This window comes from Ambystoma mexicanum, chromosome 14, assembly GCF_040938575.1.
Source record: "Ambystoma mexicanum isolate Mex_15411 chromosome 14, UKY_AmexF1_1, whole genome shotgun sequence".
NCBI classification, from domain to species: Eukaryota; Metazoa; Chordata; class Amphibia; order Caudata; family Ambystomatidae; genus Ambystoma; species Ambystoma mexicanum.
In genome coordinates, this window is record NC_090940.1 from 635,246,668 (window position 1) to 635,270,184 (window position 23,517).

The following is a 23,517-nucleotide window of genomic DNA, read 5'->3' on the forward strand; positions in this document are numbered from 1 at the left end:
TTTGCTTTATCTGGCCTGTCAACTCGGCTTGCATTCTGGTAACGGCCAGTATGAACCACCAATAAAGACGGTAGGCATGAGCCTCTGTGGCAATTATGGTTATTGAAAGATCAGGAGTTGCCTTACGCAGACATTTTCAGGTTTGTAGAGTAGGCTGCAAAAAACAATTGAGCAATTCACGCAACCTTGAAGTGTGAGGACTCACAAAGGAAACTCAGACACAAATTAAACATGGTTTCGACTAAAGACTTTTATTGATAAGTAAAAAGGGGTTGGGAAGTCTGGTGGAATTTGCGTTGTGATGGCTACGCTTCCTAAGAATATACTTAAAGGAGAAAATGGAACATATACAGAGAAGATGCGCTGAATACATTTCCAGATATCGTACCAGAATTTGACAATATATGAACATTCAAAGAACATATGCATATAAGTGGCAGGAGAAAGGCCACATGACCAACATTTAGCGTCGTAGTTCGGGTTAGTCTTCGCTAATTTATCCGGAGTAATGTATGCTCTATGTATAAAGAAATAGTAGTGTTGTGTAATGTTAGCTGAGACTGATACTTGTTTGATTTTAGAAAACAAGCGGTGCCATATGTGGTCCTCAAACTTATATCCTAGGTCAAATTCCCATTTGAGACGAATAGGACAGATATTAAATGTTGAGGTTAGCATATTGTATATTTTTGAGGCTCTGACCTCACCTGTCATGGTTAGCTGTAGTAGTCTGAGGGCGTCTGGGGAAAGAATCTCATAGGAGAAATGATCTAGTGCATCAAGGCAGGAGTTGATTAACTTATTGTAAAACTGAAAGTCAGTCTTGGGTATGGTGAATAAGGTAGAGAATTGTTGGAAGGAGAGAATAGAAGGACCATCTATAATGTGTTGGATGAATCTAATTCCCTTTCCAATCCATGCTTTACGATTGAGGATCTTTTTATTTATGACAATATTTTTATTATGCCATATTAAAGGGGATAGATGTTTATTGGGATTTTTAGTATGGGGGAAGAGAAAGGATTGTAGCGCTGAAACGGATGCTTTAATAGGTTCCGAAATGTTCTTAGGAGAATACTTAAATATGTATATATGGTCAGTAATATCGTGTGGATGAACTATATGTTTCTCTATTGTACACCATATAGGGATATCTGCAGATTCGGGATCTGTGAACCATTGGCGAGATTGTTTTATGAGAAATGCAGTGTGGTATAGCTTAAAGTCAGGGAATTTAACACCACCCATTTCATAAGGTGCTTTGAGTTTAGTTAGTGCGATTCTTCTGCTTTTTCCTATTCCCCAAAGAAAATTTAGTAGTATGGAATATATAGATTTGAAAAAGGAAAGGGATAGTGGAACGGAAAGGAGCTGAAGATAGTAAAGTACAATAGGGGACAGCATCATTTTGATAGTATCCAGCCGCCCCCACCAGGAGAGGTAAAGAGGGGACCATTTGGATGTAAGGTCTTTCAGGGTGTCCAATAGTGTTTTAGTATTGAGTTTGATGGTTTCTTGAATTGTAGGGGCAAAACGAAGTCCTAAATATTTGATGGATCCACTACACCATTTGAGACCAAAAGATTCAATGTCATGCTTGAAGCAGTAGGGATTTAATGGCATAATTTCTGATTTTTGTCTGTTAAGTTTATATCCTGATACATGACCAAACTGAAATAGAGTGTCTAAGAGGTTAGGTATATGGAATTTAGGGTTTTTGATTAGGATAAGAATATCGTCGGCATAAGCAGCAATTTTAGTTATTGAGGTGCCTACTTGAATTCCTGGGATATTTTTGTTTGATCTTATTGATTCCAGCAACGGTTCAAGTGAGAGAATATATAATAGCGGTGAGAAGGGGAAACTGTTTCAATGCAACTGCTCATGGCTCCTGAATATACACTCTCATGCTTACGTTACTAATTGAATGATTATACTTATATAAAAATGCTTGTTTTTAATTATCAATGTAAGAAAAGAATCAGCTTTATGTAATAAATCTGTTATACCCATTTTCCCCCCCTCCACCTCGCTCCCTTCTGTATCTAGTATGTCAGCTGTCTGTTACCCTGTCTTGTCCCCCCATCTCTCTACTCATACCTCCATATCAATTACTCATTACAGATATGTATTATATTAATCCAGGTTTAATCAGCACTTTCTACAATTGCTACTCCATCTTGTTCAATTTAATGCATCTAATTTTATATATCTTCTATACGGTTATACCATTTCTTGCTGAAAATTATTATCTCTGTTCATTCTCTATGTTTACCAGATATACTCAAAGTCTGTAATGTGCTAACATATGTAATAATATCTGCATCTTGAATAATAAAAAATTATGAAAATGAAAAAAAAAAGGGGTTGGGAAAATGCCTCGCTGTTCCTGCACTAGAGGTGTTTCCCTACATGAACTCAAAACTAAGGATCTGTCAGTGTCAGGATGTCCAAAATGAAATCATCCTGTGCCCAAAGCCTATCAAGGATGCGGCTCCTGGCTTCAGAGTGTGTCTCCCTTTCCAGGTTCTTCTACATGTTTTCTTACAAATAACAGTTCTTTTTTTTCCTCTTGATTAACAACAAAATCATACACAAAAATGATATGTGGTGTATTTTCCTGCTAGGTTTGTGCTCTTTAGTTTCTGGGACCAGCACTAACCTTTTGGTTGTTCTTATATGCTCCTCAATTTGGCCTTGTCTGGTATGGTTCCCTGCCAGGACTTTCTTTGTACACTTGTAGCTCCCTGGTGCACTCTCCTGCCAGGCTTCCTGGAATCAAACTCTTCCAATTATGTGGTCCAGCTCTGAAATCTCTCCATTGGCTTCCAGTGGATTCAAGGATTAAATGCAAAACCCTCTGCATTGTCCACAAGGCTTTCTGGAGCCTGGGTCCAAAATACCTTCAGCTATCCCTCCGCAAATACCTCCCCTCTCGAGCTCTATGCTCCACTACCTCTAACTCGCTCAGGGTCAGTCGTTTTTCAGAGAAACAAGCTGGGGGTAGATCCCTGTCTTCGGCTGGGGCCTTCCTCTGGAACAGCCTCCCTGCCACCTAAAACTTGAGGAGAGCCATCTCCGGAAGCACCTCAAGATCTCCCTCATTTCTTCTACCTTCGCTCCCCCTCTCCCCTCCTGATCTGTTCTCTCTTGGCACCGTGCACCTGACCACCCTCTGTCCTCCTGGCCCAGGTACCTGCTCACTCTGCCACCCTCCCGCACTGCCTCCGGGCCACCCCTTGCACTGGGGTCTGTATCTGTACCATACAGCCCCCCCTTTTTCTTCCTGCACTTATCAGACCTCCCCTGTGTGCTGCATTGAACCTAGCACTTGCAAATTGCTGACTGCACTACCACTGTTTGTTACCTTTATTATTTATGTATGTGTTATCATTTATCTGTTTCTCCTCTGCTTCACATTTTCCACTTCTCCCCCTTCCATGCACTTTTCCCCTCCCCCTCTCCCATGCACTTGCGCGTTCTCAATGTCACTGGGCCTAGTAAGATTGTTGTTTTGTTCTCCCCTGTTCCCCTCCCTTGCCTTGTCGCGCTCTGAAACACTGGTGTACGAGCGCAATAGAAATAAAATATCAATATTATTATACTCTCCTGCCAGGGCTTTCCACTTGTGTGCTTTTGCTCATACTTCCACTCTTGATAGTTCACCATGTGAGCCTAATTGGCTGATATACTCTGTCAATTGTATATTGCCTGTTTAGTGTTTCGTATATGCATATGCAGGACATACTCGCAAACTTCAAAGTCTTGCTTCGTTAGAAGATACACTTTCCCTTTCTCTCTCATGGGTTTTGTAAACAGCTCTCTTTCTCTCTCAGTTCCATTACGTTTCATTATTTTAATTTGGCGTGGCCGCCAATACGCTCCAGTGCTCCCTCTGTCCCAGTGTGGACTCACTGGTTGTTCACTGCATTCCTCATTCCTCTCAGAGCCCACCGGAAACAGTCTTCGGGTGCTTTCTTCCTCGAGGCCAACCGCTTGCCACGTCTTTGCTTCCCGCAGCTCCAGCTGGGTTTGTCTGCGTCGCATGGATCTCCGGTAGGTGAACTGCTGCTTTCCGACACTGGTGAATGCCCAGGAGTCCTGCACTATCTTTTGACGTTCCCGCCGTATGCTTTCTTCTCTGCGCAGCCTTCTGCTTCTGAGCTCTTGAGTCGGTTGGCTTCACAGACCTTCTTCCAGCCCATTGATCACACAGAGAGGAGCAGCCCGCTCCCACCAGCAGTCTGCCTGAGTTTCTGGCAGTCCTGAATTAAATGTCCTGGACACAGGGGTGTGCTCCCAGCAACTAGAGCGCTGCCTGTGCTCAAGGCTGCTCTTGCTCCGAATTGATTGATTGGATTTTTTACATTTGTATTGCGCACATGGCGGAACAAACCATATAGCGGTGCAGTTGGAATAGTTATTATTAATATTATTATTATTATTATTATTATCATAATTATTATTTGCATTTTTAAAGCGCTCACACAGCCCGCAGGTATCGAGGCGCTGTTACAGGAATTGTTTTAGTTGCGTATTTATAGCACGGTTAAATACCCAGAGGTTTCTAAGCACGGTCACAGGGATCGCACCTTTGTTGCTTTGTGTCGTCTTGCTTCCAAGGCGGGCACGTTGCCGCTGAGCTACCCTTCCGGTACATGTTAATGTTATTAACGTAAAGCATAGTCTAGCCCAGAAATCAGACCAAACCAGAACAGGAAGATGAACCAAGAAGGCCTATCTGAACAAAAAAGTCTTCAATGCCCTACGAAACTAACATAATGATTCGAGGGACCTTATTCCTAAACAAAGTCAATTCCATAGTTTTGGACCGAAAACAGCAACTATTCTATCTCCCCTTGATGTATACGCTGAACAGGGGATAGACAGAAGATGACAATCACTAGATCGCAGGTGTCTTAAGGGCTGATACGGTTGAATGAATTCCAGAAAATATACTGGAGGAGGACGGTTAATGCACTTAAAAATAAGGCAGTCTACCTTGAATCTAATGCGGTCTTCTACTGCCAGCCAATGTAGAGCACGACGAGATGGTGACACATGTGCAGTTCTACCTAGCTTAAAGATCATCCTTACCACTGCATTTGGAGCTTTTTGGAGTCTTTGAATTTGTTTAAACAGGATACCGAGCAGCTGGCTCTGCATTCCTCCACTCCACTGCCTCGTCGCAGTGTTGTTTATGGGAATAGTAGTCCCTTTTTAGCGACTTGCATGAAAACGTTGGATGAATGTCCATAATGGGTTTTGATGGTAAGTCAGTCATGGAGGATTGGTATGTGGAGTTAAAGCAGGTGGTTTTAGCAGATTTACAAGGCAAGTCCGTGTTTGAGAGTTGGCCTATAGGTCGTAACAGAAGGTATTCAATAATCTCCATGGAGACAGAAGGGGAGGTATCACAGTAGGCCATTAGAGTGTTGTAAATGGGAGGTTCATCCTGCAAGGGGAAAGGGGAACACCATGTTTCGCCTGATGATACCATCACCCCCTCCCACAGGTCCCCCCCCCCGTGTGATCCTCCCTCATATAGCCGCCATCAGGGTCAGGATCAGGTAGCGGCTGCCGTCCCCTGGCCACATGGGAGGAGGTCACCACTGGGAAAGGAGCGATGATACCATCGGATTCATCACAATTGGCAGTGTCAACTAGAAATGTGACTACCTGCCACTGCAAAGTATGCACTGGCAGAAATAGGGCAAGTTACATTATAAGAAAAAGTTCTCTAATCTCCAACAGAAGAACTCAAGGGACTTGTTTTCCGGCTGAGATCCGTCCTCGCTACCAGCGGGGCTCATTCAGAAAGTGATAGCAGAGTATTTCATCAGTAGCAGATCCTCAAATCTGCCTGCCTTGCTGCAACAGGAAATATGTGCTAATATTAATTAAGCAACATAGAATTCTCATAACTACGGAGGCACTCTAGGTCAGTGGCACTGGGTGCGTGAATGAGAAGTTGCTTGGACTGTAGGTCCCAGCAGAATTTATTTTTCTAATTGGTCTAAGTCTGAATCTTTGAACCAGTAACTTCCGCCAGCTGGGAAAAACAACCGGCAGAGGCTATGTTTAATTTAGTAAACTAGTTAAGAGTTTTGTGGCTTGTGAAAAACCTGACAGTGTTTCACAACTCTGTTCCAGAGTGTTAGGAAAGATTTCCCTTAGATGCAATTTTCCATCCATTTGTGAACCCCCCAAACCTTTTGCTTTTTTTTGGCTCACCTAACCTGACTTTTTCCAGTGGAGCACAGCCGTCAGCTGCACTCCTCTGGGCTTTGCTCATATGTTATGGGGAAACTGACACGTCCTTCAGGCTGTCAGTACTGGGAAACTATGTTTCCCTTAGTCTTCGACTATGTTGCCATTTCTTGGTAACTTTTTATCTATGTGCCATCTACCTTCCAGTACCATGCATAGGGGTCGTTTTGTTTTATGGCCCTAGCCACCCTCTAAGGATTTTTTGGTGTTTGTACAATTATGCCCAGAGGAACTGGTGGCAGCAGTTTACTTTTAAAGTATTTTGACTTCCTTTTCATGGAAAATACTGTGTTTGCCGTGCTTGACCCGGGACTGTGGCCAGTGCTGAAAATGGCCATGCCACAAAGTCGTTTGTTCGGTCCTTTGGCCATTTTGTCCATTTGCCTTCCCCCAGGTCGAGAGACCCGGGTATTCCTTATTTAGGCATTCAGCCTCCAGCGAAAACCGCATCTTTCGCAGGTCACGTGTGCTAGTACCCAGGAAGAGGGTTGAGACTGTCCCGTCCCAATCCACACTACTGGTGCCAGTATGTCTGGTATGCCTAAATGACTGGAACCATCGTGGGCCATGATTGGCCTACACCTGGCGTGCATGCAAGAGAGCAGATATTCCATTGGCTATCAAAGATTTGAGCGCGAACTGAATCTTGGATAAAAGAAGGGGCTCTGCATCCATTCCAGGTCGATCAACTGAAGTTCACACCGAACTACAGAAGAAGCCAAGAATCCTTAATAAGAGAGCAGACTCAAGGAACCGCCAGTGACGTGCTAGGAAGTTCTGGCACAAACTCACTGTTGTCCCGTCGGACCCCTGCTTTTGCATCACACCAAGAAGGCCTGCAAGGGCGCTTCGACCCTTTGGAGTAGTGGGAACCACTACTCTCGGCACCTCCTGCTTACCCCCGCAAAGAGACCTTTTGGAAGTGTCCCTGGCCCATCTAGTGAACTTTCCAGCTCAAACCCGGGGTACCGCACAGGAATGCTGCTGTCCCGAGTTGAGATTCAAGACTTTGGGAATCACTTACTTGTGGTCCTGGCACCCCTTCCTGAGCAGTTACAGCTCCCTGAAGAGAACCCGTGCATTGTTAATGCACTGCTGTACTTTGAACACAATGCTCCTCACTTCTTAAGGCTGGACTACATAAGTTACGGATTGACTATGAAGAATTGCCTCCTTTGATATCTGTAGTGAACTTACCCCTTTCTGTTGCAAGTTGTGGTTATTTTCTCCCCTTTCATCAACATTAGGCTAAACGTATTTTGTATATATGTTACATAGTGAATAAGTGTGTGTTCTAACTGTTTTCTTGATACTGTGGTTTAATCGTGTTTTTTTTATAAGGGTCTATAACACTACCCCCCTACCACCCCCAAGATTTAGTCTTGACCACCTGCCAAGCTACCATAGATTGGTCTGGTTTGTCCGGAAGATTCCCCAGTTCCACTAAACTAGAGTGGCCTCCTAAACTTCTGCCCACCAGGTCAGAATTTCGAAATCCATCTCAATACCGGGGATCCCTTATTCAGCTGGCCTGAGAAGGGCCATCGCTATTGGATCCTGACTCTGTGGGTGGCCAAGCGAGGGATGATCACCTGGGTGGGGGTCCTCGATGAGTGGGGAGGAGACACCGGAAGGTGAGGCATGGTATGCCCCATTTCCTGATAGTTATTTACCTCAGATTCCCTCTACCTTTATGGGATACTACAACTCCCATAACTTCCCTCTTTTCCTAATCAGACCAACTACTGAGACAAAGATAAGGAAAACTGAGACTAGGAAGATTACCACTACTAACATGTACTGGCCTTGTCCCACTAATAAGGCCAGGCAAGGGTAGGCACTCAGTCACAATCACACACCCCTGAAACTTATGTACTGTTTTGCAAACTATAAAAGGTGGAGCGCGGAAAGGCACAGAGAGGGACACAGGGGACAAGAAGGAAGGCAACCTGGATGGCGAGACAGAGGAGCAGCTGAGAAAGTTGCAGAGAACCAGACCAGGGAGAACAGGACACTGACAGGCTGCAAGTTCAGACAGGAGAAAGCGTGGTGAGGGAGCCATGTCTCCAAGAAGCCAGAAGAATTCATAGAAGGGAGCAGAGGTGTCGGCTAGTCCCTTCCCTTCATGAACCAGCAAGCTGCTCGTTTCCTCCCCTGGGCTGCAAGGCTGCCCAGGAGTGTCTGAGGGGCAGGTGAGCAAGACCCTGACCTCGACGAGTGGAAATCTGAAGGACGCGTGAAAGCAATCACAAGTGGTGAGTTCAAAGACAGGGAGAGCACGGTTTGTGATACTCACAGATGTTAAAGCTACAGTGTTACACGCAAGGCTATGCGTTGAAGGATAACGACACTGAATTTAAAGCTTGAAAGTATTTAGCCGGCGAGGGAGCTGATCAGAAACAAAGTAACAGAGCGGTGTCGTGTGAGAGGGCACGTTGTTGAACGTTCTGTGAAAGATAAAAGAATAGTGAATAATGAAAGTGACATGTGCTGAAAGCTATTGAAAGGAAGGGCACGAGGGAAAGAGAACGTGCAGAGATCCCGAGAGGCAAATGTGAAAGTGAATGGAACAATTTTGTGAAACGAGGAGCAGAGTGGCCGTGGGCCCGTCCTGATGAACTATATGCTTTTGTGAAAAGAGGAACAAAGCGGCTGAGGGTCTGTTCTGCAAAACCAAGTGCAAGAGGCATGGATGATAAGAAAGCAACCCTATTGTCAGAGTTATCATGCACAGGGGGGAGAATACTGTGCAGGTGTGAAGGTCTGGGGCAAGGGGATAGTAAGGACCCTGCTGTCGGAGTGGTCACACATGGGGGTGATAATACTATGCGGTTGTGAAGGTCTCTGACAGGTGAACATTTTGAAAGAGAATTACAAAGGTTGGGGAAGGGAGTTTTCCACAAGCTCTGAGAAACAGAGCTGTTTAGCTGGAAAGTATTTCAGCCGTGTTCAAATCGCTGAAGACGGGCAAGGGCAGCCTGTGAAGCTCTGAGAAGTGCAGCTGTTTGAAGCCGGGTGAGGGAAGCCCAAAAGAATTCCTTGACAAGAACTGTGATGCATATTGAACTGACATTGAAATAGGCGAGGACCTTATTAATAGATCTAAATTTGGCTCAAATTAAGATCATGGGGTATTTCTGAATAACTATTGAAGATCATTATTGCTCTACACACTAACACCACAGTCAAAGTTCATCTAAATCTAACTGGCAAGCTCTCTGCTGCTATCCCCATAGTAAAAGGAGTTAGGCAAGTTGTCTCTTGGCAGCACTGCTTTTTAATTTATATCTATCTGATCTGGGTTTTTGTCTTCAAAGTTCTACCTTGGTATCACTGATCACAGGTAAAAGTAAAATCCATTGGAGATCACCAGGGGGCGCAGACGTGATGGACGCCTGAACCGCCGTCTCCCTCTCCGGGTCGTAAAGACTGCGAGATAAATGCCCGTGAGATACGAGAAACCAGCCTAAAAAAGTATTTTATTGCAAGAGGAACCGCCCTGGTAGCTTCGGGCCAATCTACCCTTGAAACAGTGCAGGATAAATGCCTGTTTTTGTCTTCGCCTGACGGCCCCCTGTGCCCATCCGAAAGTACAACGTTGCAAAATGGCGCCCGCGTCCTCCGTACTGCCGCGGTGGTGAAGCCGGCGACTACACTGAGAGGAAGTGGCGCGCGGTCGGGGGCATTACATGCCCAAAGAGCTGTTGCTGCTCTCCTAGGGGCACCACGTGATGCGTCCTCATCAAAGCAGCCCTGAAGTGCCCCCGCCACAGCAGGACGCGGTGGCGGCCGCTCCGTGACCACAGAGACATCGCTGAGTCGGAGCGAAGTATCCAAGGAGGCGGTGCGGTTGGAACCCGGCTCCCCAAGTAAGTCGGGGTGCGGGCGCTCCCCCCCACCGTTGACAATCCACACAGAGGAACCCGGTGCCCCGGTGTGCCTGTGCAGAGTCTCACCACCGGCAGCCTCCATCTGGACATTGCGCCCCCGCTCCAAGAGTCTGGGCCAGATGGGTCGCTGGTGGGGGGCCCAGTTCGGGGAGATGGACATCTTTGAGCAGTGAGCGACATCCTGCGCCGGTCTTACATTATATCACCCATGGGGGGTGCTCCCGAGGCCGCCTCGAAGCCCTGGTGAATGCCGTCCTACGAGCAACATCCTGGACACATGTTTTAACTTGGCCAGCATCGCAAGCACCTCCTGATATTCTGTCCGAGCTACATTGGAACCTAACAAATCAATCTGAGCGATTCATCCCACTGACCTCCTTCGTCGCATGTTTGGAATATTACTCTATCGGTGGGGTCACCCCTTCTCCCTCAGGTTCACGTACAATGGGGAGGAATTCAGAATCACCTGCGTCGAAGAAGCTGAGCGGGCTCGTCACTATCTTCAATAATTGGCGGGAGGTCCGGATGGAGGGGATCGCGGGGAGCCATCGGGCCCCCGCAAAGACATAAAGAGTACACCATCGAGACGTGGGAGATCGCAGCAGAAGTGGAAATATAAACGTCTAAACACCCCCTGAGGGTCTCACCTTGCGATCTCTCCTCTATATTTACCGCTGAGATCTTTGTTGGTTTAAATCGTGGGAGACGTAGATTCTCCAGACAGTATGTTCACCGAATTGTTATAGAAGTTGCTGAAAGTCATGTATATCTGATAACACAAAGTTCCTCCTACCAGTTAAAAATTGTTTCTTTTTCTCTCTGCTTGTGCACAAAAGTAGCACTACAAGTCATGACGCGGAGAGGGGTCCACCCGTAGTGGCCCTTCTTTACTAAGGGCGTCTCATTTCCATTGTTGTTTTCCTTTTTTTCATTGATAGTTCTTTTTGTCCTCTTTCCTTTTTTTTTAAGTGAGAATGCGCTCAGCAGCAGCTCACACGGTGGGTGGGGGAGGGGAGGGGTTCACTTTTCCACTCAAGACATCAAGCTTTCGGCATATATGGATTCTACACACACATTACGCAACATGGCAATTGAATTTCAGCCTCATCACAGGGCAAAAGGGTCAGGCGAGCGATGACGCAGTGCCTATTACCCTCACTTCGGAGTATGGCTAGCTCTGATGGCATAGTCTTTGGCTCCCTTAACGCCAAGGGTCTGAACTCCCCGCAGAAGAGGTCAATGTTAGTGAGGCAGTTCTCTCAGTCCAAACTAGATGTCCTCTTCATTCAGGAATCAAAGTATATTAGTGGCGAAGAGAGAAGGATCTTTGGAAAAGATATATGGGACACAATCTGGGCATCCGGTCCACAAAAGAAGGGTGGCGTGGGCATTCTGTTACGTAAGTCTCTGGGAATGCAGGTGGACCGCATACATAGGGACACGCATGGGAGATTTGTTGCACTCAAAGGTAAATTAAGAGCGCGTATTGTCAAACTGTGTGTCGCCTACGCTCCAAACCAAGGGCAATCAAGCTTCATTGAGCCCCTGCTTGACTTTATTGAAACATGGAGGGAGGGTACATTGATTTGTGGGGGGGATTTTAATGCAGTTATTGACCGCGAGTGCGACTGGCACTCTGCACGACAAAATTCCTTACCTCTAAGCAGCCTCCAGGGTGACAGATTCTCGAGCCAGCTAAGAGAACACCACTTGATAGACACCTGGCGTGTGACTCACCCGAGAAAAAAATCTTTTACCTTTTTTTCTCCTCCACATCACACCTTTTCCAGAATTGATTGCCTTTTGGTAGGGGCTGAAAATGAATGCGATATTCTGGGAATATCCATCCAGATAGTGGCTTGGTCAGATCATGATCTATGTACCTTAGAATTAGACCTGGACCCACTCCCTACCCCGGATCGCCGGTGGCGGTGCAATGACCTGTTATGTAGGGACCCCATTTTTAGAGAATCCCTTTCTGAGGCCATCACGGAATACTTTGAAATTAACGACACAGAGGGTATGCCGTTGGACACAGTCTGGGAAGCGGGGAAGGCCACAATAAGGGGTCTCCTGATATCAGAAGGGGCGGCCAAGAAGAGGCTCCGGCTGCTCAAAGAGAGGGAAATAAAAAGGGACATCACTCGCCTAGAACGTACTCTTAGGGAGTAATCCGTAAGTGACAAAGATACCACACTGAAAATTAGAAAAATGAGAGAAGAACTTAAAGACATATGGAATGGTAGGGCCCTCGCTCAGCTTAAATATCTCAAGCAGAGATTCTTTGAAAAAGGCGACAAGGCTCACACAATGCTGGCAAATAGACTTCGCAAACAGAGAGCGGACTGAGCAGTTTACAAAGTTAAGGACGCATTGGGTGACCCACTCACGAATCCCCAAGACATAGTAAATCACTTCTCTGAATTTTACTCGGGGCTGTCCACTACTGAGAACAATGACACCTGTTTGAATATAGAGGAATACTTAGCCACCCTGCCACGCCCTCCCATATCCGAAGAACACCTAGCAATGCTCAACACCCCTATCACTACAATAGAGGTGCAGGGAGCAATCTCAGCACTCAAAGCAGGCTCAGCTCCAGGACAGGATGGATTTACGCCAGACTTTTATAAGAGAAACTCTAACACACTCGCCCTTTTTCTTGCCAAATTATTCACCTCCATTCTAGAAACTGGACAGGCCCCTAAATCCTTCACTGAATCTAACATTATTGTAATCCCCAAAGAAGGGAAGGACTCTGCAGACTGTGCATCATATCGGCCAATCTCCCTAATAAATGTAGACGCTAAAATTTACTCCAGCATATTAGCCTCCCGCCTTGCCCAGGTTCTCCCTCAACAAGTCCACTCCGACCAAGTAGGGTATGTAAGAGGCTGGCAAGGTGCAGACAACATTAGGAAGACCCTCGACCTAATGGCTACGCTCCGAGAAGCTGGTGAGGACATCTTTTTATTGTCAGTTGACGACGAAAAGGCATTTGACCGGGTGGAGTGGCCATTTTTAAGGGTTGTTCTGAAATGGGTTGGGTTGGGAGCCACCTGGATACAGGGAGCAGAGGCTTTATACCGGTCTGCCCAAGCCAAGGTTTCGATCAATGGAGTTTCATCGCCACCCTTCACTCTCACTAGGGGTACAAGGCAGGGTTGCCCACTCTCCCCCCTTATCTTCGCCCTTGTGATGGAGCCTTTTGCTCAGGTTATTCGGTCCGACCCCATGATTAGAGGAATCCCACAGGAAGGTAGGGAATACAAGCTAGCAATGTTTGCTGACGATATTCTTCTATACCTCACCGAACCATCTGTTTCCATATCCGCTCTCTTGCAAGAACTGTCACGATATGGGGCCCTGTCGGGTTTTCGGGTCAACCTACAAAAAACCATAGCTGTCCCCCTAAGAAATAATGCCGATCTGGCGCAACGTTTGAAGGCAAACTGGAATTTCCAGGTTCATACTGAATCCGTCCGTTACTTGGGAGTAAAAATAACAGTCTCCCTACCCGACCTTTTTGAAGCCAACTACACTCCACCATGGATTGCCATTCAAAATGTTATCTCTAGGTGGCGCAAACTTCCCATGTCATGGGCAGCGCGCTTTACCGCCATTAATATGAATATTCTCCCATGATTCTTATTCTTGTTCCAGTCTCTCCCTGTTCTGGTCCCAGAATCCTTTCTGGCAGAGGTGAAGCGCATATTATTAAGATTTCTATGGGCTGATAAAAGAGCGAGGATCCCGTACTGGACATTAATCCGACCCAAAGAAGAGGGAGGTATTAGTTTTCCAGACCTAGGGGAATACTACAGGGCAACACAACTTCGGGTACTCCCGGATCACCTGTGGGAAAATCCCGAAAAACAGTGGGTGGCTATAGAAAATGATATTTTTGAACCAGTCACACTGGGAGAATGGTTATGGGTCCCAATGTCAGCCATGACACGGAGGATCAAGGAACACCCCATACTTCGGGTGCTGTGGTCTCTTTGGCGCCCATCTCGAGCCATGCAAGGAGTTACCACTTGGCCCTCGCCCCTGAGTTGTATTTGGGCTCCACCAATTAGAAATTTGTTGTGTTCTGTCCAACGATTTCAGCCATGGTACGAGGCAGGTTTTAGCCGGGTGGGACAGTTATGGAAAAATGAAGTGTTTACCACCAGAGAGGTATTGGAAACAGACCTGCAGGGCGTAGATATCGCCCCCCCCCCCATGCTCTTTCTCCAGTTAAGAAGCGCCTTACACGACGCTAGGTGGGGCGACTCACTAAAGCGCTCCCTGACACCGTTTGAGCACATTTTAAGTACCCCCCAGGTGTCCAGAGGCCTCATATCAAGAATGTACAAATCACTCATTACAAGGGGCCTCAGTCAGCGCCCGCAGTCAGAAGTAAAGTGGGAGGATGACTTAGCCATAGAAGCTCAACCAGAGTTATGGAAGAGTATACATAGAGCGTGTGGTCCTCGTCAGTTTCCATGCAATACAAGATGCACAATGTTCGACTACTGATGAGGTGGCATTACACACCCCTTAGGCTATCTAAAATGTTCCCCGGGACATCTCCCTACCCCTGGAGGGGATGCCAAGAACGATGCGATTACTGGCACCAATAGTGGAAATGCGACAAGGTCCAGGTGTACTGGTGGGAGGTGCTGGGATGGATCCGAGCAATAGATGGGGTTCACAGGGACCTAACACCCATTCTAGTGTTATTTGGAGTGGATTCAGAAGACGAGGAAACATAGGAATCATTGACGTATTTGCCACGCAATCTCTTACTGGCAGCTAGAGTGTGCCTAGCCATTAAATGGAAATCAGCAGTTCTCCCCTCAAAAAAGGAATGGTTACTGAAGGCACACGCCATATATGAAATGGAGAGCCTTACGGCTGCCGTCAACGAACTGCGCAGAAATGTTGATGTGATATGGTTGCCCTTTCTTGAATACTACACCGCATTTTGGGAGTCCACAGACTAATTGGTACTAATCATTACAGCAGCCAACAAGTAGAGCTAGGGCCAGTGCCCCACACTACCTGTCAATCGTCTACCCCAAGCTTTGAATTGCGTTTTTTGGTGTTGTACCTTGTGGTGAGGAAAAAGGGAAAATATCAATGACCCACGTTGCAAGGTCAATGTGTATAAGTTGATCGTTGATTTATGAATAAATCCTGTTTTTTCAGCCTAATAGACTGCTATGAGTGGTAAAGGGGGGTGGGGGAGGTTGGGAAGGGGGAATGGAGGACTGGAACGCAAGACTCTAGTTGAAGAATGCTCCGCAATTCTTCTTTCTTTTATAACATGGAAGTTTCTTGAGAATACTGTAGAAGAATACTGTGAATGTAACATGCATTGAAAATGTCTTGTGTTGAATACAAAAAAGAAATGGTTAATAAAAACACATTAAAAAAAAAAGTAAAATCCATTTCATGGCCTCTGCAGATGATACTGTGAGTGTCGATAATACTCCTATAGGACTTCAACATCTCCACAAGGCTCTGGAGTCTTATGCAATCATAAATTAGCTTTTCATGAATCCAAATAAATCTGCTATCATTGTATTTGACAAACCACGCAGAAAAACTCCCAAAATACAGTGGTCACTAAACCATCAAATAATTACTGTAGTTAAGAAGATCAAGTATCTGGGATTCAATATCTACACCGATCATTCAGTGATCAATCTAATGAGAGAACTCAAACGTAAGGCATTCAATTCACATGCCAAATGGAAAAACTCCTCTTCTTCCTGCAGATTCTCCCTCATTCTTCTCATAAGATTTTATAAGGGTAAGATTCTTCCCTCACTCTTGTACGGCCTGGAATCCAATCCATGCGCTGACAAAAATCAATTGGGATCGTATAGAGGGTCAAATCTGGAAAAAAGCTCTTTGGCCACCATTATCTCTACTTATAGCAAAACTTAGGTATGAGCTGGGCCTTCACTCTATAGAGTCACATCATCCTTGGAAGGTTCTCGCTCTTTGTAGACTTATCCTAATACCAAAACACGGTTCGCTGTATGTAGATATCCATGATGAGGTTTTCTCATTAAAAAAGACCTATTCATCAGCAATACACAATGATGCTGAAAGCATCCTTACTGCCTGTGATTGTACCAATGAAACCTTGAAAGAATATCTAGATAAGGTGAAGCGCACGCTATTGCGGACAGCCTGGATTCACACAAGAGCTGTCATCTGTCGCTTGAAGCATACAAAAAGCTACACACCTTGTGAGAAACCTAGTCAATACGTTCTCCCGTACATCAGGCGTTTTCCAAATCCTGACTGGCGGGCTGAACTGTTGCGCTTTAGACTTAATTTACTTAAGACCAATCAGATGACAAGTATCTGGCAAAACTCAGATCCATCAGCTGCTGAATGCTCTCTCTGTTGTGAGGGTCTGATACAAGACAGGCATCATCTGTTAAGATCCTGTACAGCTACACTCCCTTTGAGGGTTAAATACTTCACAAATGATTCCCATGATCCTTCTTGGCTTCAGACTCAAGCATTCTGGCATTGGATCTCTTCTGGGAAAGAGATTCCATTATCGATTGCATTACTGACATTTCTAAATGAATTACACTTCATCAAAATCCTGTTGTAATTGTAGAACTGTTCTTTTTTTTTGGTAATGATTTCTCTTGTTTTTTGGGATTTTTTTCTTGACCTTTTTATGGAATTGTTTAAATTGTACATTGTTTTAATCAATTTAATGTTGAGATATGTGACGACTAATACTGTGTGTAATAAGTCTGTGATATGTCTAATGCACAATAAAATAAAAAATAAAATAAATAAAAATAGGGGGGGAAAGCCTGACAGATTTATGGGAGATCTGTGAACTGTGCATACCACCCACTTTGAAGGAACTTTGTAAGAACCCCAGTGAACTGAACTCGGAGAAGGGAGTTGTGAGACACTCTCATTGCCATTCTGACATTCTTTTAAATACACTCTTCATTTTCATCCATTTTCCCCACACTTAGTTGTTGTGAAACGTGAGGGCAAGTATAGGCTTCTAACACAGACTGTTACCTTTGTTTGATTGACTGACTGACCTGGAACATTTTATTTTACTTTGATGGTCGAGACGACTCCCATTATAAAATTGGGGCCAGTTAGGAAGTCTCCAACCCCAGTCAAACACAATAAATGTGTTGAAACTTGTATCTTTTGTGTCTGTGTCCTTGCTTGTGATTCCATGCCTGCCTTACCGGCTCAATGGTGAAATGGAAGCCATAGGATTTATGAGTTAACCTGGGTGCAGTGATTAAGAGCCTAGCTGCAAGAATCGGAATTTATTCCATCAATACAGGCACTTCTCTGAGTCTGGGATGTAATATGGGCTAAAGGAGTCGATTCTTCCTCTGAAGGTGATGGCCAGCTTGGACCCATCCACACAGGGCTGCAATCCAATATCCAGACTGGCTTCTGATTTCAATCATTTCAATGAGGTGATGCTTATCAAACTGGCACTCATCGAGAGTACTGAAAAAAATAGTGGAACTGTGGTCCCGGCAGGGGAGAGGGTAGCTGGAAGCATAGTGCAGCATGTGATCATTGTTGCGGCCGGGGCATTGCAATAATCTAAGTAACTACTAACTAAGGCTCCTATCACAACTTTACACTTGCACATGGAGATGAATGGAAAATTCCTCTATATAAGATGGTGATATGGTCATAGACTGTAGAGGAATGGTAAACGGCAAAAAATAAAAGCAATGGAACAACACTCCCGACCGTTCCTCTTAACTTTGATCACTGCGGTGCCCATTATGGTTATTGACAGATCAGAAGTCGCCTTGCACAGAGATTTTCAGGGTTGTAAACTAGGCTGCAAGAAAGCTTTTTGGCAATCCACGCAGCCTTGAAATATCTGAGCATGGATGTCTGCTAATTTAGATTCTTCTTTCAAGGTCATTTTGGGGTGGAGAATTGGTTTGTGAGAGGATAGACAGTGGCAACTAGAAATGTGACTACGTGTCACTGCAAAGTATGCACTGACAGAAATAGGGCAAGTTACATTATAAGAAAAAGTTCTCTGATCTCCAACAAGAAGAACTCAAGGGGCTTGCTTTCCGGCTGGTAATCCGTCCTCGCTACCAGCGGGGCTCATTCAGAAAGTGATAGCAGAGTATTTCATCAGTCTGCCTGCCTTGCTGCAACAGGAAATATATGTTCATAATAATTAAGCAACATGGAATTCTCATAACTACGGAGGCACTCTAGGTCACTGGCACGCACTGCGTGACTTTGCTGGGGGCGCGAAGGGAAGTGGCTCCGACAGTAGGTCCCAGCAGAAAAACACTTTTATCTATTTGGCCGAAGTCAGAATCTTTGAACCAATCATTTCTTCTAGCTGGGAAAAACAACCGGAAACTATGTTTAATCAGTATCCAGTAATATTATCCCCATGTAAATGGTCGCCGTGAAAAGGCTCTGGCGACTGTATATATGGTGACCATGTGATGTTGGGGGTTGTGGTGGTGCCCTCCGCTCCCTTTGGAAAAAGTAAAGGTTTGCAGGGTTGCAGGAGGGGTCGCTCGCATGTTCACTGCAAACCGCGGCCATTTTTTGGCGATATTTTTGTCAGATGACATTTTTGCAGGGACATTATCTCATGGAACCGTTTAATCGAGTAAACTTATTTAGAGTGCATTGATTCAATGGCCTGTGTTCATTGATTATGAGCCTGGCGGCAAGAATCGGAATCTATGTTATCGATACAGGCCCTTCTCTGAGGCTGGGATGTAATATGGGCGATGGATGGCCAACCTGGATCAACACAGATGGTCATCCTTTGAAGGGCTGCAATCCAACATCCAGGCTAGCTCCTGATTTCAATGGGGTGCTGCTTATCAAACGGGCTCACGTGAAGAGTTCTTCCAATAATATAAACCGTTTTAATATGAATGGTTCAAAACATTTTTTCCACTGGCTTGTGAGAATGAGGTGGTTATGCGCTCCTGTTTATTTTTTGCGATCACATTGGGTCCTACATTTGCACGGTTACGGCACTCTCCCCTTTTCTCCTCTGACTTTCCTGTGTTAGCGTTATTTTTTTAAATATATATATATATCCAGAGTTTGAACGGCGAAGAAGACCAGCGTTCCGGCGAATGGCTCTCCCGTATTGCAAATCCTCAAGTCCATAAACGGCAAGAACAAAAAAGCAGAGGAACTGCCAGGGTTGAACAATATAACAACCTTTATTCAATACATTGCAGTTTAAAAATCTTCATTTCCCAGTATCAGTGATGCCGGCAGGCAGCCCAACGCGTTTTGCCACAAGCTAGTGGCATGTTCACAGTGACTCCACCCTTGTGAAAGCAACATTTAAAACACTGTTATGGTAAACTCTGAAAAGGTGACTTCATTGCAGATTGCTACTAAAGCAGCCATGTTGGTTAGGGCTCCCAACAATTTTTCGTATTCATTATAATAGCATGTCGGCTACAGCCTTTCTCTTTGCCGCTGGTATGTATTGGACTAATGACTTACACTCCCAATTGAATTTGTCTCTATAATAAATCCTGTAGCCTCAATTACCAACATCATAGTGTCTCGTAATTAGAATGTGTTCGACCGTGCTTGTGGGCATGTCTGCTATATTTACATCATTGCCAGGGTGTATATTCTGATGCTATGAGGTATGGCTTGTAGAGGTTTGCCTGACAGTTGTGGGGCATACATGTATATATTATGGACTATTTATGCCATAACTAGCATCCTTAATACCTCACTAGCATACATTTCTATGGAGGCGCATTCAGTCGTACATATAATGCCAAATACGTTAGGCAATTAATGTAATCAAAATACGCGACATCTTGCGCCTTGGCATGAAGTAATGCTATACATATCAACATTTCAATGCATAACTGCTAGTCCGCTCAGACTATAAAGTGCAAAGTACATCATTAAATAAATGTGTGGACCTTTCAACCTACCACAATTATTAATCTGTAGTGTCAGTAAAGTGCCTAGTGCGTCAGTGGATGAATATGTAAACATAACCAACCTATTGATAGTCGGTCCACTTAAGTGCATAGTGCATCAGTGGATGAATATGTAAACATAACCAACCTATTGATAGTCGGTCCACTTAAGTGCATAGTGCATCAGTAGATGAATATGTAAACATAACCAACCTATTGATAGTCGGTCCACTTAAGTGCATAGTGCGTCAGTGGATGAATATGTAAACATAACCAACCTATTGATAGTCGGTCCACTTAAGTGCATAGTGCATCAGTGGATGAATATGTAAACATAACCAAGCTATTGATAGTCGGTCCACTTAAGTGCATAGTGCATCAGTGGATGAATATGTAAACATAACCAAGCTATTGATAGTCGGTCCACTTAAGTGCATAGTGCATCAGTGGATGAATATGTAAACATAACCAACCTATTGATAGTCGGTCCACTTAAGTGCATAGTGCATCAGTGGATGAATGTGTAAACATAACCAACCTATTGATAGTCGGTCCACTTAAGTGCATAGTGCATCAGTGGATGAATATGTAAACATAACCAACCTATTGATAGTCGGTCCACTTAAGTGCATAGTGCATTAGAGTACTAAAGTGCATAGTGTGTGCATTATACCGTACACGCTAGATAATCACATACGCGTAATCATTTCAATTACATAGTTATTAATACATTTAAGCAGTAAAGTGCATAGTGCATTGAATACAAATATGTAAACGTTTCAATCACAGAGTTGTTGGCCCAGTGACATATATTGTGCTTTAATGATGCCTTGGCTATTAATAGGCAAGTGCATAATACAAGACTGTAAAAATGTGTTCCATAAAGTGCACAGTGCATCAAGTCTGAACGTCTAGGCATTAACACATCTGACATTAAAGTAGCAGTGTTCACAAGCACACACATTTGGCACAACAAAGGTTGACATAGGGCAAATATCAGAGCCATTGAATATTTAAATCCCCCTAGGGACAACATAGAGATACAACTAAATGGTCTCAATACACAACCCATGTAAGTGTTTCCATAATGTCTCCCTACCAACTATGACCCACATACTAGATTAATGCAAGCTGCAAATTATTTCAGTGTTACAATTAAAATCTTGAAAAAACAATTTAGACAATTGCCACAACCCTTCAACAAAATGTAATTTGGGAGGAAGGCAATTGAAGCAAAGAGGGGTGTAAAAACCATGATAAACCCCTATGTCAAAGATACTCATAGACAAGAATTAATTCGATACCAAACCCAATATAATACATATACTGTGGGTGGTCTGAAACTACACAAAATAGGAATGAAAGGCTTGGTATTAAGAGCCAGATTTGCCTTAGAGAGATTGTGTGCCTTTGGTCATTACATTCTATGGACCATATCATCTCCCAACTATGTGGTATTTCCATATCCTATTGTATAGAGCCCATTAATTGTACATTAGACCCCTAACAATGTGTACAGTTCTTCATCAATATTATGGCCGACAGGAGTCTTAATGTCAAAGTCTATAATAAATCTTGTTTCTTCCTGTCGAAGTAACCGTTCAGTATCTCCTCCTCTAGGGCCAAGCGTTACCTTGTATATGCCAAAAAATGTCAAACCTTTGGGGTCACCGTCATGGAATTCAGAGAAATGTTTGGCCATCAGGTAGGCACAGTCCTTATTTTTGATGGCTCTTAGATATTGTAAAATATGGACTTTAAGTTTGCATTTAGTGCTTCCAACATACCATTTGAGGCATGGACAAGTTAGTACATAAACAACAAATTCCAATGTGCATGTGATTTTTCCCTTGATGTAAACAGAATGTCTCAGAATTGGATAGATATAAGTGTTGCAGTTCTGGACATATTTGCAAATTTTACATCTGGTACATTTGAAAAAGCCACCACCACTTTTGGACAGTCAATTGGAGCTTTTGCCAATTCTTTCCTTAACCACATAACTGTTGACTAATGTGTCCTTAATTGAGACACTCTTACGGAAAGTGATGTCAGGGCGTTCATTCAAAGCCCTGCTTATATCTTTATCAGCCTTCAATACTTTCCAGTATTTGTTCACAATTTGTTTTATGGTTTGAGAATGGCTGCCAAATGTCAGAATAGGCCTAGTGGCATTTTCATCTTGGTCACACACTGAATTGGATATTTGTTTTGTCAATAACATGTGTCTGTCCATGTCTCGTGCTTTTAAGTATGATCTTTCAATCACTCTTCTTGTATATTATTGTTGTGAGAAGCTTTGTGCCGTGATTTGGCTGGCACTATCGAAATCCACAATATTGCTGCAATTCCTTTGTATTCTAATGAATTCCCCATATGGGATACTCCATAAAAGATTTTTCGGATGTTCACTTTTTGCATGTACGGGGACACTTGACCCTGTAGATTTTCTGTGTAATTCACACACTTCTTTTTGTGCAATGATTTTAACGTGTACATCCAGGAACACGATGGAATGCAGACTATGATGTTCCGTAAACTTTAGACTGCAATTGTTGATGTTCAATAACTTCACAAATTCATGCCATTTCTTTTCAGTGCCATCCCAGATGACAAACAAGTCATCTATGTAGCGTAGCCACAATACAATGTTATTGGTGTATACTTCATTTTCTTCTGACCAGACCGTAAACTTTTCCCAGCGGCCCATTGTCAAGTTAGCGTATGGTGGCGCAAATGTAGTGCCCATGGCTGTGCCCGGGGTTTGTCGAAAGACTTCATTGTTGAAGAGGAAGATATTCTTCTGCAGGCAAAGATCTATCATTCTAAGAATCATTTTAGAATGTTGCAAATGATTAAGGGAACGGATATTGAGAAAGAATTTGCATGCCTGCATGCCATCAATATGTTGAATAGACGTATATAAGGATACCACATCCATGGTTGCTGATACATACGTAGGTTCCCACGGAATATCATCTTCTATTTTAGATAGGAAGTATGTGGTATCCCTTACATATGAAGGTAATGAGGGTACAAAGGTGAACAATACTTCATCTACAAATGTAGACATATTTTCAAGAAGGGAACCACTGAGGGTCACAATAGGTCTCCCTGGTGGCTTAGTGGGGTTCTTGTGGACCTTTGGGAGGAAGTAAATGGTCGGAATGGTAGAATGTTTGGTAAACAAAAATATTCCAGGATTCAGTTTGCTGCCATTTGATCAGAAAAGTCCACACCTCTGTTTCCAATTCCTAGATGGGATTGGTTGTGAGCCTTTCATAACATGTAACATCATTAAGTTGTTTATATGCCTCTTTAATGTAGTCACTTTTATTCATTATGACGATGTTGCAGCCTTTATCTGCTGGTTTGATGATATACTTTGACAATTTGCCCAA